The sequence below is a fragment of the Artibeus jamaicensis genome, unplaced genomic scaffold, assembly GCF_021234435.1.
Source record: "Artibeus jamaicensis isolate MK-2021 breed Jamaican fruit bat unplaced genomic scaffold, CSHL_Jam_final contig_65, whole genome shotgun sequence".
NCBI classification, from domain to species: Eukaryota; Metazoa; Chordata; class Mammalia; order Chiroptera; family Phyllostomidae; genus Artibeus; species Artibeus jamaicensis.
Genome location: NW_026521913.1, coordinates 4,547,776 through 4,561,355, shown reverse-complemented (window position 1 = coordinate 4,561,355; position 13,580 = coordinate 4,547,776). Strand labels below are relative to the sequence as shown.

The following is a 13,580-nucleotide window of genomic DNA, read 5'->3' as shown; positions in this document are numbered from 1 at the left end:
GCAGAAGCTTTTTATTTTGATAAGATCCCATTTGTTTATTCTTTCCTTTATATTCCTTGCTCTAGGGGCACATATCCGTAAAAATGTTGCTGCGTGGAATATCTGAGATTTTCTTGCCAATGTTCTCCTCTAGGACTTTAATGGTGTCATGGCTTATATTTAAGTCTTTTATCCACCTTGAATTTATTTTGGTGTATGGTGTAAGTTGGTGCTCAAGTTTCATTTTTTTGCACGTAGCTGTCCAGTTCTCCCAACACCATTTGCTGAAGAGGCTATCTTTACTCCATTTTATGTTACTGCCCCCTTTGTCGAATATTAATTGACTGTAGAGGGTTGGATTGATTTCTGGGCTCTCTGTTCTGTTCCATTGGTCTATGTGCCTGTTTTTATGCCAGTACCAGGCTGTTTTGATTACAGTGGCTTTGTAATACAGTTTGATATCAGGTATTGTGATCCCTCCTACTTTGTTCTTCTTTCTCAAAAGAGCAGCTGCTATTCGGGCTCGTTTTATGATTCCATATAAATTTTTGAAGTGTTTGTTCTATGTCTGTGAAATACGCCATTGGTACTTTAATAGGTATTGCATTGAATCTGTATATTGCTTTGGGTAGTATGGACATTTTGATGATGTTAATTCTTCCAATCCATGAACACGGTATATGTTTCCATTTGTTTGTGTCTTCCTTGATTTCTTTCTTCAGTGCTGTGTAGTTTTCTGCATACAGGTCTTTTACCTCCTTGGTTAGGTTTATTCCCAGATATTTTATTTTTCTTTTTGCTATATCGAATGGGATTTTTTCCTTGATTTCTGCTTCTGCTGATTCGTTGTTTGTATACAAAAATGCCTTTGATTTCTGGATATTGACTTTGTATCCTGCTGTTTTGCCAAATTCATTAATTAGTTTGAGCAGTTTTTGGGTAGAGTCTATAGGATTTTCCATGTACACTATCATGTCATCTGCAAACAGTGACAGTTTTGTTTCCTCCTTTCCTATTTGGATGCCTTTTATTTCCTTTTCCTGTCTGATCGCTATGGCCAAAACTTCTAATACTATATTGAATAGGAGTGGTGAAAGTGGACATCCTTGTCTTGCTCCTGATCTTAGTGGAAAAGCTTTTAGTTTTTGTCCATTGAGTATGATATTGGCTGTAGGTTTCTCATAAATGGCCTTTATTATATTAAGGAATGTTCCCTCTATTCCCATTTTGCTGAGTGTTTTTATCATAAATGGGTGTTGTACTTTATCGAAAGCTTTTTCTGCGTCTATCGATATGATCATGTGGTTTTTGTCTTTGCTTTTGTTTATGTGATGAATTACATTTACTGTTTTGCGAATGTTGAACCATCCTTGCATCCCTGGGATGAATCCCACTTGGTCATGGTGTATAATCTTTTGGATATATTGTTGGATGCGATTTGCTAATATTTTGTTGAGGATTTTAGCATCTATGTTCATCAGTGATATTGGCCTGAAGTTTTCTTTATTTGTTGTATCTCTATCTGGTTTTGGAATTAGGATGATGCTGGCTTCGTAAAAGGAGTTAGGGAGTTTTCCATCAAATTTCTTGTAAGACTAATCTGCTAGCAATGAACTCTATCAGTTTTATTTAACTGGGAATGTCTTAATTTTTCCTTTAGTTTAGAAGAATAATTTTTCCAGATGTAGAATTCTTCATTGAAAATTTTTTCTTTAGCACATTGAACATATCATACTGAAACTGGAAAAGCCATGGGAAGTCTTCCCAAAGGGTATTACCCTGTCCTGGTAGGGGACTGTCCTCCATCAAATTTCATTCCCTGACAGGTTCAGGGAAGAGAAACCAGTTTGGGCTAACTTCCTCCAGCTTCCTCAGCTGAGTAAGGAAGAAGATCCCCCAGGGATGGAGGGGCTGTGGGAACCTTGACCATGCTTACAGCAGCCATAATATCTAAATCTTCCTGGTACCTTACCTCTGAACTTCTGTTATCTGCAACAGGTAAATTCCTTTTACTTTGGACCATTAACCTATTTTCTTTTAATCCTTCATTTTTATTATATAATCTCATAAAAGCTTATATGTAAGGTATTTTGTTCCACTTCCTTGATCTTTGATAAAATAACTCTAATTGTAGTATAGTACAGTTATTTAAAGACCCATTCAAAAAGAATAAAATAAAATAAAGACCTATTCAGTAGCCAGTGTTCTCTTAAGTCCAGATTATACATAAGCCAAATAGTATTACAATAAAAAAATTTTTCTTTTAGTCATAGGTTTAAAAGCATAGGTTGACCAATCAGCCAAAGGGCTTTTTCCCAGAATGGAAGATTTTGCCTCTATCCTACCATACAGAGCTCTCTAATATCACACAAACCAGAAGGCACCTTAATTAAACCATACCACACCTTTTTATCAGACAGAGTTCTGTAAACCAGAAGGCACCTTAACTAAACCAGGACTGCAACCCTGAACCAGAAAGTGTTGTGATTCAATTGAAAATGAAGGTGATGGTGGGTGCTGAGAATCAAAGAGAGTTCCCAAGTGAAATTGCTTGGCAGCTGCCAGGAAGTCTCCAAATCTGTACCCCAGGGCTGGCATCAGTTGGGACCCCCACCAAATATCCAGACTTATTGGAGAATCTCAAAATATGTCCTGGAATGGGAGTCACCAGAATGTGAAACTAGAAAAGTTGGCATTCATTTGTGCTGCTTGTCACCACCAGAATCAATAAGCAGAAACAGGGATTGAATTTTTATGGGTGCTTTATTCAGATAGCTGGTGATCTGTGAAAATGGTGGGTTATGTACCCTAAAAGATCATCTTACATTTCATTTCAAACTGACCCTTTTTGTAAGGAGAAGAAAAGTATAGGTAAGTCATTTGGAATTCAAGGAAAAGGTTAATCAGCCAAAAGCTCCAGCATTCTTTTATCTATTGACCAGTGATTCTTTATCCATGTCCTGGGTGTAAACATCTCTCCCAGGAGCACAGTGGCTCAGATACCATCTTCATTGTTTATAGTTCTTCTTGGCTACAAAGGTGGTCTCCTGGAGTCAGGGTAGGTCATACTGTCAGTTCCTGAAACATTAGCTTTTTACATATAGTAATTACTAAGCTTATTAACTATTACCTAAAACTAAAGTTTTCCAACTCTTGAATTCCCCTACCAATACTACAGCTCTTTAGTTTTCATAGTTTCTGATGAGAAGTCAGGTGACAATTTTATTGAGGATCCTTTGTACATGATGAGTGGTTTTTGTCACAGATGATGTTAATGCTCTGCCCACATCTCATGGGCCTATAATAGAAGTCACCTGTAGCTCGATTAAACTCTTCTTATATAGGCTGATGACTTTCTACCTCAAACACTTGAGTCTCTTCCTGTAGTCATAGGGCATTCTTGACCTACGAGCAGGAAGTGCTGGATAGTGAAGGTTCCCATGAGCATCCCTTAACAAATTATAGATGAGGGTTGATGAATAAATGCCCCATATTTCCTTGTGTGGAACAACCCTGAGGTGTGTTTGAAACAGACTTCCAGAAGTCCTAGCAGGATTTAATCCCAGTTGTTCACAGCATTGGTCTGCTCATCAACATCCTGTATTAGTTCTTTACCTTCTCTCACTTTCTTGCTTCCTCACAGTATTTCCTGGAATCATCTCCAAAATAAATTACTTGCTCCCAAGTTCTTATCTCATGGTTAGCTTTTTAGAACTCAAACCAAACAATTTAATAAATGGTTTCACTTAAAGCTACTGAAGACATTGAGAACTGTGGTGGGGAAAAGGAAATTGTAATTACCCCTTGCTCAGACAGAACTCTGTTTAAAAGTGTTGCCCATATTCTAGTATGGGACTGAGTTGGAGAGACATACTGGAATTTGGAGAGAACTCAGGGAACCAAGATTGAGCTCTAACTGCCTCATAAAGCACCTAAGATCTTGCCAGAGGAGGAGTGCATCTTATTAGAACTAGCAGGGGTTATTTCATGAAGCAGAGGTGGAAGGTATGCTGATCTTATGTAATAACCCTGCCATACAAATAGAAAGTCTTTATCTTCTTGGAGTGTCCAACCCCCAGCTTGTGGGCCACATGTGGCCCAGGATGGCTGTGAATGCAGCCCAACACAAAATAATAATTTTACTTAAAACCTTTTTTTTTTGCTCATCAGTTTTTATTAGTATTTGTGTATTTAATGTGTGGCCCAAGACAACTCTTACAGTGTGGCCCAGGAATAGCAAAATGTTGGATACACCTGTGAGAATTTGAGGGGCATTAATGTGTTCTCACCATGAGCCACATTATTATCATATGCACGTTCACAGTGACTGAAGAGTATTCACGCTTCTGCCCTGGCTGGGTTGCTCAGTTGGTTGGAGCATCAGCTCATATACCAAAATCTTGTGGGTTCACTTTCTGGTCAGGATACATACCTAAATTGCATGTTTATTCCCTGGTCATGGCCCATACTGGAGGCAGCCAATTGATGTTTCCCTTTCACATCAATGTTTTTCTCTCTCTCTTTCTCTTTCTTCCTTCATCTCTCCCTAAAATCAATAATCATATTCTTTGGTAAGGATAAAAAAGAATATTTTTGTTTTTTTAAAAGCTTGAAGTTTGGAAGGTGATCAGAACAACTTCACTAAATACTCTTACTGCCATGATGAGTTGTAAGGCCAGCTTAGGGTGCCCCCGTGACCATATGGCTCATGTTCAACTACTTGATGAGCCATGTGATCAAGGGGGCACCCTCAGTTGATCTTCTAAACTAGACATTTAAAAACTAGATTCCCTAGCCTTCCCAGGCTCCTTTTCAGCTATAATTCTAGATTCAGGTTTTCACAGTGAGAACTGTTCTTGTAAATATTGGGTGGTGAGAGGGATGTGGAGGCCACCTTTCTGCAGAGACGGTGGCTGATAAGCAGCCTCTGATGTCCATGTTTGCAGTGATGTGTGTAGGAAATAGTGTTGTTCACACTTGTGAGAGCAGCAGCAGACATAATTTTCTAGCCTGCTGCTGCAGTGGTGTGTGGTCCCGCAGCAGCCTCTGACTCCCAGTATCCTGCTCTTCACAGATTTTTATGAGCATGAATGTTCCTTATTATATGTCCAGCATTTGAAGTGGCCTAGGGAAGGAATGGGTTGTAACAGAATAACAGAATCATGGTTTATATCTGGATATTCTTTAGTTCCCCGTGGAATCAATTAGTTTGCTGTTAATAATTCCCTCACCTCCCTCAACCCCAGGTTCATCCCTAGCCCTCTCATTACTTCTAAGAATAACTGTTTACCAGTTCTCCTGCTGGCCCTCTCTTCTAGTTGCTATTGCTGTATAATAAACCATCCCCAAATTTAGTGGCATGAAATAATTTTATTATGCCCACAAACAAGACACAATGGGCATGCCTTGTCTCTATTTCATGATGTATGAAGTTCTAGCTGCAAAGACTTAATTACTGAGGGTGACTTGACAACTGGGGGATGGATCATTTAAGAAATATTTAACACAGGTTTGGTAGTTGTTGCTCACTAGGTTTGAACTTCACCTGGGGCTGTCAATCAGAGCACCTACATGTGGGCTTCCCACATAGCTAGGGCTTCCTCACAGCATAAAAGCAGCAGGACGCCCAAAGTGAATGGCCCAAGAGGAATAATAGTTGAAGCTGCTTGGACTTTTCTGACCTTAGAAGTCATATATCATCACATTCACGTTACTCTTCAGATAGAAGCAGTCACAAGCTTATCTGGATTCAAGGGTAGGGGACTCATTCTATATACACCTTTAGATAGGATGATCTTCAAAGTATTTACAGACATAATCTAAAATCTCTTAACCTTCTTTTCACAAGGTATCTCAGTAATTGTTTAACAGTGGGATGGATATTTAGACACAAATTTTATTGGGACAATGACATCCTTGTATCCACCTCTGTTTCTTACTCAAATTAACAAATTTCAAGTTATAAAAGAAGATAAGCACATCTAGAAGTAAAAGAAAAATATCCTAGCTTTGTATTAATACTTTGCACGGTTTTGTACAAAAAAGAAAAAGAAAAATGGCTTTAGCAATGTATTTTGAAAAGGGGTATTTTTAAATAAAAAGAACAACTTGAAAAAGTAAATACTACCCTTTCTAATCAGGGAAACCTTCTCTTCTTTGTCCTCCTCATTCATCGGGCCCACCTATTGTAGTTTTTAATGGTTCCCTGCACTTGGTCCTTCTAACATATATCTCAGTCTTCAATGAAATATTTGTGTGATCCTTTCTATAAACTTCTTACTGTGGGAAATGTTAAACATGTGAAAGTAAACAGCATGGTATCATTAAGTCCCAAACTGCTCTCACTAGCTTCAACATTTTATCAACTCATGCATATTGTTTTATCCAAAGCCTCTGTCCACTCCCTTTTTTTGAAGCATATTCAAGTCATCATATTTCATCTGTAAATATTTCAGTATGTATCTCTTACCAATAAATTCTCTTTTTTCTAAACAGAGCTAGAATTCATCATACCTAAAATAAGAACAATAATTCTTTAATAGCAAATATGCAGTTAGTTTCAAATGTCCAGTAATCTCACAGATGTTATAATTTTTACAATTTGTTTGAATGAAGACTTAAATGAGTCACATATTGCAATGAACTGATATGTCTTTTAAATCTCTTTTAATATACAGGTCTCTTTTTCCATCTCTCTTTATTTTCTGTTATTACAATTTATTTGTTGAGGAGGTAGATTGTTTGTCCTATAGGGTTTCCCATAGTCTGGATATTGCTGACCATTCTCTGGTTTCATCTAACATGTTCCTTTGTCCTCATTTTCCTATAAATTAAAGGTGAATAGGAGGCTCTTTCAGATGTGGTTTGTATGATTCTTTTGATGAATGCCTGGCCCCTCCTCTAGACTGTGAATCCCATGGAGGTGGGCTCATGTGTGTTTTCCTTTCAACTGGAAGCTTGGCATTTAGCATGGTGCTTTGTATATAAGACACTCAACAAATATAAGCTGAATGAATGAATGTGCACATGAATTGTGCACCTAGCAGTGAGCAGCTACACCTCTAGGCAATGAACTATAATGTCCCCAGGCCTTATCAATACCTGCATTTAGACCACTGAAGACAATTTCAGAATTTTCTTTAGACTCATTTATTTGTGAGTGCCTATCACATGCCATGCTAGGTACTGTTCTAGGCAGAAGGATACTTCAGGAAACAAGGTACAGTTACAGTCCTAATAATCTCAGTCAGCTGATTTCTCAGGTGATGACAATTTATCAAGGTTCCAAGAGGCCCCTGGATGCACAGCAGCTTTTTGTGACAACCAGTCACAAAGAAGAAGACTTTGGAGCCAGTTAAAACTAGGTTAGGGGCCTAGCTGTATTACTGGTTATGTGACCCTGGGCTAGTAGCTTAAACTCTCTTAGCCTCATTTAACAACTCCGAAAAATGGAATTATATTGTTGACTTCATGGAGTTGTGGGAGGGTGTGGCTGACTCTTTTGGTGCTGTTCTTCTGTCATCTTAGTCTGTTCTTGCGTCTTTCTGTCTGGGGTCATTGCCTGGCCCAGCCAAAATGCAGACCCAAAGTACTACAGATCTGGTTTTCCCCCACTCTTAATCCCAAAAATCCACAAACAAGAGAGGCAAAAAAGGATAGTAGTTGCTGAATAAATATACTCCAGTTTCCTCACTTCTCAGGTGGACAATAATAAGGTATGTTCCCACTGTGTGGGAACTAAAATTCTCACAGATCCCCAGTGAGATTTTTAGTTCCTGTTGCCCACACAACCTGCTCGTTAACAACTTTACTGGCTGCCTTTCCTTTCCTCCTTCCCCCACACCTTCATGGTGCTTCTTAGGATCACCTCTCAGGGAATTATGTTTACCCAAATCTGTATACTCTGGTGCCACTTTGGGATGGAACATCAAATAAAATGAGTCTGAACAATAGTTGGCATCTCCCCCAGACAGGGCAATAGGTATATTTTCTTATATGGATAGCTGAAAGTGAGAGAAGAGGCAGAAAACTTCAAATTAGAAAGAAATTGAAAATAATAGGGATGATTGAAAGTAGAGGCCAGATTCCCCATCCATTTCAGCTTTTCTAGATAAGGCCCTGAAATCTCACACTCCAGGGCTCAGTGTGAGAACTATACCCCAAATTCTCAGGAATTGCTTATACTGTGATCATTATGCTTCTTTTTCTGCAAAAGTAAGAGTTGCAAAATCCATTTAGGAAAGACTTTCCTCAAAAAATGGTTAATTATTTTTAAGTTGGCACTTTAAACAGATGATAAGCTTCAATTATTTTGGAAAGTTCACCAGTGTAGACTGGACTATTCGTGGACTATGGCAGATAAATGATAGGTGATTGTTCCTGCACCTGCACCAATGCTTCTTTTCTCCAACAGGTGTGGCTGGACATTGTCAGTAAAATGGGCTCCTCATTATCTTGGCTATTATTCCAGGAATCAAAGCTATTATCACTGCTCATACCTTATTCTACATAACTCAGCCACAATACTCAGAGAAGTGAGAAAATAGGTGATAGAGTGAATAACATGTGTTCAGAATCACATTTCATGCACACCACTCATTTCGCAGCTGATTCTTTTCATTTTAAATTTTTTATTACCAAGGTAATACATGATCTTCATAAAACCATGAACAATGAGAAATGTATAAAGTAAAAGCACCTCTTTCATTCTCCAGCCCCACTTTTGGGATGGAAACAGAGAGATGTGCCCATGCACATACACTTTTACTCAAAAAAGGGTACTAAAACAAACACATTGTTTTGCCTTTTTTGCTCTACCATCTATTCCTGCCATCTCTGTATTACCAACATTTTATTTTTAGGATTTTCTCATGTAATTCCATTGCAAGATCTATTGTATTTTATCCATTCCCTTTTTGGATGTTTATTCCATACAAGTATTTAAAGAGTAAACATCTTTGAACACAACTGTGCATTTATGAGTTGATAGAACTGGAATGATGTTTAATGGCATGCACATTTTTACCTTTTGCTGAATGCTTTCAAACAGCCCTCTAAATCAGGCAAAAAAAAAGTTTCATTGCTTTACATCAGCAAAATGAAAAGGGAACCAATCATATGGGTAAATATATGTGCAAATGATGACTCAGACAAGGGTTTATCTCCAAAATATATAAAGAATTCACATGACTCTATGCCAGGAAGACAAACAATCCAACTAAAAAATGGGCAAACAACCTGAACAGATGCTTCTCCAAAGAGGACATACAGAAGATCCAGAGACACATGAAAAGATGCTCAGCATCACTAGCCATCAGAGAGATGCAAATTACAACCACAGTGAGATACCACTTCATACTGTTCAGAATGGCCATCATAACCAAATCAACAAACAACAAGTGTTGGAGAGTTTGTGGGGAAAAGGGAACCCTAGTGCACTGTTGGTGGGAATACAGACTGGTGCAATCACTATGGAACACAGTATGGAATTTCCTCAAAAACTAAAAATGGAACTGCCTTTTGACCCAGCAATACCACTGCTGGGATTATATCCTAAGGATCCTGAAACACCAATTCAAAAGAACCTCTATGCACCCCAATGTTCACAGCAGCACAATTTACAATAGCCAAGTACTGGAAGAAACCTCAGTGCCCATCAGTAAAAGAATGGATCAAAAAATTATGGTACATTTATACAGTGGAATACTACACAGCAGAAAGAAAGAAAGAGCTCCTACCCTTTGCAACAGCATGGATGGAACTGAAGAGTATTATGCTAAGTATAGGATCTCACCTATAAGTGGAACCTAATCAACAAAAACAAAGAAGCAAGCAAAATATAACCAGAGACATTGAAATGAAGAACAAACTGACAGTAACCAGAGAGGAAGGAGGAGAGGGATAATAGGAGAAAGAAAAATAAGAGTCATCAAAGAACATATACAAAGGACACATGAACAAAGCCAAAGGTTGGTGAGATTGAGGGTAGGGAGTGGGGGTAGGGGGTGGGGCATGGGGAGAAATGTGGTCACAGAAAAATGGAGACAACTGTACTTGAACAACAACAATATAAATAAATAAATAAGTTTCATTGTTTTAATTTGCATTTTTATTAAGTTTATAATGTATGAGATCTGAATTCTCTCGGTGATATACACATACCTGTATCATTTTTTAGGTCAAAGTTGTGGCTAAATTCACTTTTAGATTCACAGTTCCAAGCAGCTGAGCTAATTCTCTGTACCTCAACCAACTTTCTTCCCAGTGAAATGAGTCTACTGTAACAACTATGCCAAGCCAATCATAATATTTATCACATTGCATTTAAATTACCAGTTTATCAGTCTCCCATTAAATTGTGGTCCCTTGAGATTAGAGACTGTCATGTTCACTTTGCCTTAAAGTAAGTACCCAATTACTTGTTAAATGAGTAATTGTAACACAGGAGCTCCAAACCAAGGAACTGCTTAAGTGTTCATGATTGTGGAGAGCAGGACCAATAAAATGTCACTAGTCTAGTCAGGTAGCATAAAGTGTATAAAACAAAGTGGAGTCACTCATGTCAACCAAAATGCTTGTCAGTCAGTCATGACACTTTGGGTCAGAGGGAAACTACCTAAGCCATGCTAGACACATCTGGCAAGGAGATACACCTAAGATATCTGCACATGTAACCAGAACATCCATGTCTACAGAGCAAGGTTATCGATAGATAGGCTCCTGAGCAAATTCCACACTTGCCATTAGGAGTTCCAAGACATTATCAAGAGACCAGGAAGGGTGGAGTACAACACTCTCAAAGGTACGATTCAGGCAGGCTTCAAGCCACTGCTGAGACAGCCAACCTCCATACACCAAAGTGCTGCTCCACGCCATGCTGATCTCCCTTGGCATCAGCTGCTGGAGGCTCTGCCCTGCTTGACTGAGGACTTCATCTGCCCTGCTGCCCACCTGGATCTGGAGATCCTTCCTTGCAAGATGCTGATGACTTCCTTGCCCGCCATGCTGTCTCCTGGACCCACAGACTGAGAGTCTTGGCCTCAGGTTTGTTATCCCCTATTGATTGCTCTGTGTGTGTGCTATATTTCTCTTAGATCGTTAAGAGTATGAATAGGATATTAATGCATGTTGACGTTCTACATGCATTAGTGTGTATGAGTGAACCTGCATTCAATAAAAACTGACTGAGTGAATAGCATAGCTACTGAGTGTTACTCTTGTCTTTTCCTTGGTACCAGGTTGTTCATCAAGCAGCAAGCCAAGCAGTTGCCAGGCCGAGTTATAGGAAAAATTATATCAGGAACATACACTCGCAACAGTGATATTCTGAAAAAATGGCATGGAGGACCAGCATATGTGAACGTGTTGTGGACATGCCATTTATCACTCACATTATGGGGGGTTGCCCTATGGTGGCAAGTGGAGCAGGAGAGATGGCACCTGCCACACCTCCAACTTTAGTGCTTCTTATAGGGTTGGGAGGGAGCAGGGGCAACAGGGAAGAAGATACAACAGCATGTGAAAATGCTACAGGTTTGTGATGAACACAGGGGCCTTGAGAGACTGTTTTCCTCATTCCTTATGGCTACTGGCTAGGCAGCCATCTGTTCTCTGAGGTGGAGGGGCCATATCCTGAGTTACCCCACAGTAATAAATAATATTTCTATTTTTAATTGGTATATATTTATCCATAATTATTGAGCACTCCAAATACTCCATAATCTGACTTAAAATCCTCAAATTTAAACAAACTTGTACCAGGCTTTGGCTTAGTTTGTGCTAAATCACTTTTAAGATTTGTAGCTTTGGGACATTTTATAAAAAGCTGGTACTTGAATATATAACTAACAAAAACTTAAAATCGAACATACATTTACTTCATTTTTTTAGCTTAATCTTCTAGTAAATCTTAAGCTTCATTGATTTTTGGCTACTATATAAGGAGATCCTTCCTTTTCTGGGTGATTTAAAACCATAATTCATCAATGAGCATCTCTTATTCTTACTTTATCAGCAGTAGGGCTTACACCTCATATTAATACTGCTTCTCTTTTCATCATTTTGTGTTTGAACCCACCTCTGTGATAGCCACCACTGAAGGCCCTCTTCAAGTGTAGTTCTAGGGTTCATACACAGGGAGCAAAGACTTGTTAGAGATGTTTAGGAGGTCTTACAGATTTTGATAGACTTTGTAAAACTTGTTTCACTTGAGGCCCCACATGCTTCATGGTTTGCAGAACATAACAGCCTGCAAACCCTGTAGCAGCAATGGTCAGTCTAATTGCTACCACTGTACTGACCATGGCTCTGGCTTAGCTCCCCTGCCTCCACTAAGAATATGGTTCATTCCAGCCCAGAGGTTGCAGCCACAATCTTCATGCCTCTACCAGCTTATTACATTGTTTAAAAAATTAGCTACAATAAGCTCTCTCTCATACACTCTCTCTCACACACACACTTATTGGCTATTTCTATGTGGAAATAAATAACAACTAGCCAAATGACAATTAAAGACTATTCAGAACTTGAGAGAGAAAGGGAGTCAGTCACCACCATTAGCATTTGGCAGAGACTCAAAGGCAGGAGAAGTGGGAACACTTTATAAGGGGAAAAGAAAGGCTTTAGTTTTCTTGGACCCTGATTGGAGGTTGTTGGCCTATGGAAGTTGGATACAGGCTAACTAGCAGCCAACATCATATATGATAGGTTACTAGATCATTTGTGGCCTTCTCTGGCTGGTGCCAAGTTTGATGCTGCAGAATAAATTAGGGAAGCTGTCAGTGATTAAGTCCTGGCTGTTTTAGACCAATGGCCATAGCAGTTGTGGTTTGACTTCCTGGACAGGTAGCTGCAGACTGTGGATTAGAGTTCCACTTCTATGTCTGATCTGGCCATTGTCCATTAGTATATTCAGTCTCTCAATTGCTTTTTCATTACTATTGCCTATACATATTTATATTGGAATGTTGATCTTTTTTTCCCACAGCAGTTTGTAAACCTGGAGCAAGATCACTGATGTTGTGGTTTCAGTCTTCAGGGTTTTATTATGTAATTAAAAAAATTTATTTCCGTTGGCTCAGGAGAGACTTTTCAAGACTAAGAAGCATATGTGTGCATGTCTTTCCACAATGCTCAGGAGTAAAGGGGGGATTTCAACCCTGCACGTGCTCTGCAGAAACAAAGCAAATCTATCTTGCCCTTGCTTGAGGCATATGTAAAGTGGAGGGTGGGGGTACTTTTTAGAGCAGAGTTTATGATAGCTTTGGAGAATGGGAGTAGAATTCCCAGGATGCATAGTGGAACCTTCAGAAGGTTCCACTACATAGCGGTTCCGCTACATAGCGGTTTCTGGTGTTGATGTTACTTTGTACAAGGCTTACATTTATAGGTCTGGGAATATTCATCATGCTTTAAGACAAGAATTTTAAATAATTAGTATGCATCTAGTAATCTTTAATCTTGTGAGAGCAAGCATTGAGTCACTCACCAAAAAGTCAACATGCATCTCTTTTGGAGACAGCAGCATGGGATCTACAAAGCTTGGGTCTGTCACATCAGCTGCCTCCCACCTGGCAGCCTTCGAGTTCCTTTTACCATTTCTG

The 13,580-nt window shown here is 39.1% G+C and overlaps 1 pseudogene; it reads right to left on the bottom strand.

Annotated features, from left to right (window-relative positions):
• Positions 1–11,851: 11,851 nt before the first annotated feature.
• Positions 11,852–12,281, bottom strand: LOC119044026 (mitochondrial import inner membrane translocase subunit TIM14-like; annotated as a pseudogene).
• Between the last annotated feature and the right edge of the window lie 1,299 nt (positions 12,282–13,580).